The sequence below is a fragment of the Camellia sinensis genome, chromosome 8 (assembly GCF_055761805.1).
Source record: "Camellia sinensis isolate YWXY chromosome 8, ASM5576180v1, whole genome shotgun sequence".
Classification (NCBI taxonomy): Eukaryota; Viridiplantae; Streptophyta; class Magnoliopsida; order Ericales; family Theaceae; genus Camellia; species Camellia sinensis.
The window spans coordinates 125,553,896-125,560,932 of record NC_138968.1 but is presented as its reverse complement, the minus strand read 5'-3'; the positions used below and the strand labels follow the sequence as shown (position 1 = coordinate 125,560,932).

General features: G+C 31.0%; 1 long non-coding RNA gene across 3 annotated transcripts; it reads left to right on the top strand.

The window, feature by feature from the left end:
* The first annotated feature begins 620 nt into the window (after nucleotides 1-620).
* Nucleotides 621-5,091, top strand: LOC114311280 (uncharacterized). 3 transcript variants are annotated; one of them, XR_014338174.1, is made up of 5 exons: nucleotides 621-901; nucleotides 1,687-1,762; nucleotides 1,851-1,909; nucleotides 2,025-2,090; nucleotides 2,196-5,091. It is a non-coding gene; the product is annotated as an uncharacterized LOC114311280 (long non-coding RNA). The 3 variants fall into 3 exon arrangements; XR_014338175.1 differs by having other exon boundaries at nucleotides 2,025-2,279; nucleotides 2,386-5,091; XR_014338173.1 differs by having other exon boundaries at nucleotides 2,025-5,091.
* Nucleotides 5,092-7,037: the final 1,946 nt, after the last annotated feature.

Sequence of the window (7,037 nt, the reverse complement as noted above, 5' to 3'; positions counted from 1 at the left end):
GTACTTAAGACGACATACATTTCATATCTTAAAAATATTATAACTTTACACAGCATGCATTAGCATGTCGTGAAAACTTTTATTAAAAAAAATTTCAATTCGATTTTTTTTTTATTTAAAAAAGTCAACAATTTCCAACCAAGCTTTTCACCTTAAATTTTCATAATTGAGGACAACATAAAAAATAATTTATACTTTATTTTATAATTTAGTGTCTCTTTTAAGGGATAATTGCACCCAGTGGGATTTTAGGGAAAAAAAAATTACATATTCATGAAAAAGTTTATAATTTTAATGATTAATATTTATATGGCTTCTCACTAATTTATAATTATTTTTTTTAAATTACCTTGATTTGATATTTTCCCTTCTTTTAATAATTTATTTATTTTTTACTTTTTAGATGTACCTAATCTGAATACAACTAAAAAATAAAATATTTGTAAAAAAATATAATAAAATATAATATATATGAAATGTATTAAATTATATATTTTTTTGAATTTAGTGATTTTTAAAAAAAAAATAAAAAATATTTTTCTTTTAAGTATATGTAAATTATTTGAATTTAAAAAGTAAAAAGAAAATTATTTAAAATATTTATACTTTAGGCCCCGTTACTCTCTCACTCACTCTCTAGGTCTCTGTCTCTCTCTGTATCTCTCAACCCCCTCTAAACCCTAATCTCTCTCAACCGATCGAATCAACCTTCTTCAGCCCCGTTTGATCTAATCTCAGAGCGATTGGTGATTCATCTCAGATCCAATCTCAGAGCGATTGGCAATTTCGATTTTGAGATTCCGAAGCTCCACCGCCTCCACCATCTACACCGGCTAGGGGAGCGAGCACCACCGTCTCTTTCTTTCTCTCTCTCTCAAGCTCTTCCTTCCCGTCGAGTTTGGTCAGATAACAAAACCAGTGCATTTTATTTAAGAATTTGGTTGTTTGAGCAGTTTGCTGTATAATAATTTGTTGATGGAATCTCAATTAAATTCCACTCCATTTTTCCCGTTTCATGTTCATGCTTCTTGGTGCACACTGCACATGCCTTTTCCTTAACAAAATTTCTTCTAGTTTTAGTGATAAACAAATTCTCTGTTTCTCTGAAAAACTTTATGGACCTTTATTTCCTTTGCTTGTTTTATGAATGGATTTGAAGACTTTGAAGACTTAAAGTTTTATTATCTTTGTTGTCTGTTGGATTTTAGTTGTATTTTGTATGTAGAGGATTACTATTTGTGACTAGATATTAGGAAAATGATATTCATCAATAATCTTCATTTATTGTAACAATTTGCTGAAAAATCTTGTTCATTTATGGATGGAGTGGAGAGTCGTGTGCAGCAATTCTGTTTGGCGTTCACTTCAATGTAATTGTAATTTAAAGCTTCAATTTGTTGCTTGATCAATTTTGAGGTCATTTTTATGGTGAATTTGGTTCTGGTTGTTGATGTATATGAAATTTGTGGACTTTGAAGTGGTAATTCTTTGATTCGGTGAAGATTTTGTTATTGCTTTTGCTCTGTTCTTGGTAATTTATTTATTTATTTATTTTCATTTGTTTCGAAAAGTCTTATTTTGTTCTGATTTTGTGACAGAAGCTCTCCACATTTAAGCTGTTTGACATTGATAATCCACCGAATCACCTTAACTGAGGTGTTGGACCTATTTTACTTCATTTTGCAGTTATTTTAGTTGTAGCAAAACGATGCTTAGCTCACTTGGTCATGAAGAACAAGATGCCAAAACCTTTGCTTCGTGGGTATGATTTTAGGAATTATGTTTATGATGCCAAAACCTTTGCTTCGTGAGTATGATCAAGTAACGAATGAACACATGTTTCTTCATAGGGTATTGATTATTTGAAGTACAACAACTGTAACACTGATGGTTCAAGGCCAACTGTTCGGTAAGAAAATTGTTACTGCCGTTACAGTTCAACATCATCAATTTATTATGTGAATTCTGTTTAAATTACTAAATATCTCATTACAAATTATTCTGCATTTCTCTTCCTTATGTAGATACCCTATAATGACCCGAGCTTTAATGAAGGCAGGTCGTCCTGTCTTCTTCTCGCTATGTGAATGGTGATTATGGTTTTTCTTTGACTATGTTTTCTACTGCTCTTTGATAAATTTAGTTTTAAACTCATTTTGACATAATTATCCTTCTATACTATATGTGTTTATTAGGGGAGACTTGCACCCAGCTTTATAGGGTGCTGAGTTTGGAAATAGTTAGAGAACTACTAATGATATTATTGATACATGGGAAAGGTAACTTTCATGCTTCTTTTTCCTTTTTTCTTTCTTTTAGTTTATAAATCATATTTATATTTGAGGCTCGGTGTATGATTTTTCTTTAAGTTTTTTGGTTTAACAGTATGGTCTCTAGAGCTAACATGAATGAAGTTTATGCTGACCTTGCAAGGCTTGGTCGCTGGAATGGTTAGCATTCTCTCATAATCATAGTAGTTTACCAATAATGATATGATTTGGAAAAATAAAAAAATACGTGTATAAGATGTTCACAATTGTCCGTGATTTGATTTTGAATAGATCCTGACATGCTTGATGTGCACATCTATTTAAGGTGTCTTTAGGAACTTTAACCAAATAACCATTTTTGTTTATTTCACTGAGGTGCTACCCACCCTAACTTTTTTTTCCTCCTCAGAATTTTTGAAGGCCAAGTGTTTGATGAATTGTGAATTTTCATTTTTTGCTTTAATTTATTGTCAAGTTCTTTCGTGATTTTCATATTATCTTTCAGATGGATTGGAGTGTTAAAAATGGTCTGTTGGTAAAATTGCTTCTTGCATAAAACTCTGTTTTGGTCAAGTTGTTTGTAGTTCATTTGTTTTTGTTTTATTTTCTATTGTTTTCTTCTTCTTCTTCTTCTTCTTCTTCCTTCATTTTTGTTTTAACACCCAAGATCAAATCTGTATTGCAACTTGTGTGATGCCATTTATTTCCTCAACACTTCTGTAACATATGTTGTAGGTGTGGTCTATCATTTACACATAAATTCAAAGTGGAGAAGTTCAGTATGGGAAAAACTGGGATGTTTGAGAAGCAGTAATTTCTTTATATTTAACGTCTTTAAACTCTCATTTTCAAATATTTTTCTTGTGTTTGGCTTTGCCACACTTTCTAAAGGCCAAGGATGATAAACTTTTTGTCCCTTGCATTTTTCAAGTTGTTATTTCACTTTTATCAATTTAACAGCTATCTCGCATTGCCTATTTATATCTCATTATGTTCATGCCCTTGTTCTTGGGTCTTTTTGTCCGCATAATTGTTTCTATTTTTTATTCCCAACTCTCTGTGTTAAACTTCCACTCTTTGTTCCTTTATATGTTTTATTGCTAAATATAATTATCTTTTGGTTCTGACTGACATCATCATTGAAATTCCCATTTGTAACCTCTTTCAAATTCAATGAGATATTGAGATCCAACTAGCTAAGTGTTATCTTATTTTCGCCTCAACATTGATTGTTGTTGAAATTACAGTTTCTAGATGGTAAGTTACAATTTTTGGCAAGAGATAGCTTGAAGAGAAACTTGGGTTTTTTTATTTGTAGAAGTAGAGAAGTAAAATAGTCATGACCCATGTACCAATGTAAATTATACATATATATGGCTTTTCTTGCCTGTGTGTGCATACGGAGCTGGTTTGTAATTCCACACTTTTGCTATCTTGTCCCAATTTGCTTGCTTTTTCTTGATTCCTCTCCCTTTCTTTATTTGTTTGATCCATTATTCACGAAGACCTGAGCTGACTTTCGGCCTAGTGTTGCAGGTTCAAAGAGGAGGCATGGTTTTAAATATCTACTGATAGATATTGAGATTTTAAACTTTTGATCTGTCAAAATGACTATGACCGTATTATCGATACTGAAATATATTATTTAAAATCATAGTAGAAGGTGTTCTTAAGGTAATTCATATATGATCTTTGAATTAGAAGATTGGAAAGATTAAAAAAAATTAAAAGATGAAGAAGAAGTTCTTGTCATGGATGGAGGTGAATGGGTCCAAAGAAGACATAATTATGTGGATGTTTTTTTGAGGATTTGAGTGTCTACAGTTGTTTTAGCCTTTCAGGTTTGTCATCCATCTGTCTGGAATCACTAACCAGTTGATTATACTCTTCACATAACTTTCTCATCAATAATAGTCTTCTCTCATGGTGTACAGCTCCTTTTAGTTTGAAAAGAGCTAAATGCTCTAAATTTTGTTTTGTAGTTTCTTTTTTGAAAAATAAAAAAGGGTCTGAAATTCTGCGTTACCAGATAAAATCCCATTAATTGAGAGTAATCTTTTCGCTTTACAGCCAATTTTTGATATCATGCAAAGAATATCAAGTAATTAATATGACTTATATAGATATATTTATTTATTTCTTTTTTACCTTTCATCATCATCATCTTTTTTCTTTTTTCTTTTTTTTGAAGGGGGGGGGGGGGGGGGGGGTGTGTCAATTCTTGATAAATTGTGGCAAAAACTAGATAATGTTAAGAGCTATTTTCTGTATAAATTAAATGTGTAGAGATATAAAAAGTTGTTATTGTTCGAACTTTCTAAATATGACTGATACATTTTTGCCATGCAAAGCTATCATATACAGTTGTTCTAACTAGAACTTGTATGAACTTCCATGAAATTGACTACACCTTGAAAATTGAATCAATTTATGGAAGTTAATGAAAATCTGACCATTTTTGTTTCCTTAGTTGTTATTTTGGAAGGGCTTTTGCTGCACATTCTCATTTGCTTCTTGTTTGGATGACACCTGCTGGAGGGAGCGCTCGAACATTGTTCTTGTCCACCACCGCGAAGTAAAGGTTACAAATTTATTCTATTATTTCTTTGTTTCTTCATTGAAGAAATTCACAATTGATAATTTGTATACCATATCAGATGATTCTTAAGCCAATATATATCATACATAATGCTAGCTATTTTAGAATAACATTGCTTTCTAGCTTTCCCGCCTCTTTTGTTTCAAGGTTTCTTGTATACATATGACTTACACGTATTGGAATCTTGCTACAAAATATAATCTAATGTGTTTTGGAGGCACATACGGCTAGGCAATGTTATGTTCTTGTGTGTGTGTATATATATATATTTATATTAAAAATAACTTTCTACGGCATGCAAAATTATGCTATGAAAAGTGTAATGATTTATGACATGCAAGAAAATATCGTAAAAGATTATATATGGCATACAAAGTATGTCATAAATAACTTTCTACGGCATACAAAATTATGTCATGAAAAGTGATGATTTATGGCATGCAAGAAAATGTTGTAAAATATTATATACGGCATACAAAGTATGCTATAAATATATTAAAAATAACATTTTACGACATGCAAAATTATGTTATGAAAAATATGATAATTTATGGCATGACAAAAATGTCATAAAAAATTATATATGACATACAAAGTATGTCATTAATGTTTAATTTATTATTTTTTACAACTTCACCTGCATGTTGTAAATGATGCTTAACTTTCCACGGCATGTCATATAACGGCATTTGTGTGCATGCCGTGAAAGAGTTTTTACAGCATGCATTGCAAGCCATAAGTATCCAAATTTGTTGTAGTGAGGGATATTAAATATGAAAACAGAGTTGTTGCTCCATGTTAACACCTACTTCCTGCAACATGAAAACATATATATATATATATATATAAATATATAAATACATGTGTCCAACAAAATTCCATGATAATAAACATGGTTGTTCAACAAAATTTCATGTAGTTTCTTTTGTGTCCATGCTGTCAGATTTTAAATATCAGTTGATATGTAATAAGATTTTAGACTTTTGATACCAATATTTATAGATATATTGGTCAATACTGTTTGATTTCAATTGATATATAAGAGCATCCTCATTAAACTTGGTAAAGCTGGTTTTTAGCTAAACTAGCCATACAAACTTCAAAAACTTAGGCTCATCAGTCTTGTTGCAAGCGCGCCAAATTTTATGAGTGCTACAGTATCTCGCTACAACAAGCGAGGTACTATTCATCGCGCTACAACAAACGGATTACGTGTTACCTAATGTCTGTCCGGAAGTCCGGCCAGTCAACAACAATTTTTTTTTTGGAGGGGGGCATTTTTTAAGAATTGTATGGCTGGCAGCCCATCAATTTAATAAAAAAAGAAAGAATAACAAATACAATAAGAAAATAATATTTTAATAGGATTGAGTTAGAATAGAGAGGTTGATATAGTGGGTACTAAAAATGTGACTAGCTAAAATGGCAAAATAGCTTTTTAAGCTCTAATTTGCCTAAAAATTTAAAGAGATTAGTGTGGTTGCTCTAACCGTATCTTTACTAATACTTGTTCTAATACTATTATTTAAAACCATGCACGAAATTAAAGACATACATTAAATACGTGTAATGTTAACAAATCCAATTTAACCATAGCATGAGTCGCGTATGTGAGGAAATGATCTATCCAAATGCTAGGATGATAATTGGCTGAGCGTTGACTGACCTCCGGTACCATATTTTTGGTTGAATCAGGAATAGGTAAAGCATGAATAGATAATTTCATGTTTTTTGTTTTTGGTTGTGTGACGAGAAAATGGACCGAAGAGCTTTAGTGCTTTGCTATTTATACTGCAATCCCATGTATTTGGAGGCGAAACATTAAGGAAGAATCCGAGTTCGTGCACGTGAAATTTACATTCCAATTTCTACTAAACCAAAAAACAAATGTGGACCTCAAGAATCATAGTAGAATGAGGTAAGAAAAATTAAAAAAACTGACCAAATCAATTGAACCGAATCAAATCGTTTGTATTTGGCTTGTTTTTTTAACAAGGATTGGTCTATGTTGTTTTTAAATCATATTTTTTTTAAAAAAATTTCAGTTCAGTATTAGTTTAAGCACCTTATGTACCGAATTAATCGAAACCGACCGCTTTAACATATATTGTATTTATAATATATATAATTTAATAACATAATAATATTAATAAGTATAATAAATTATT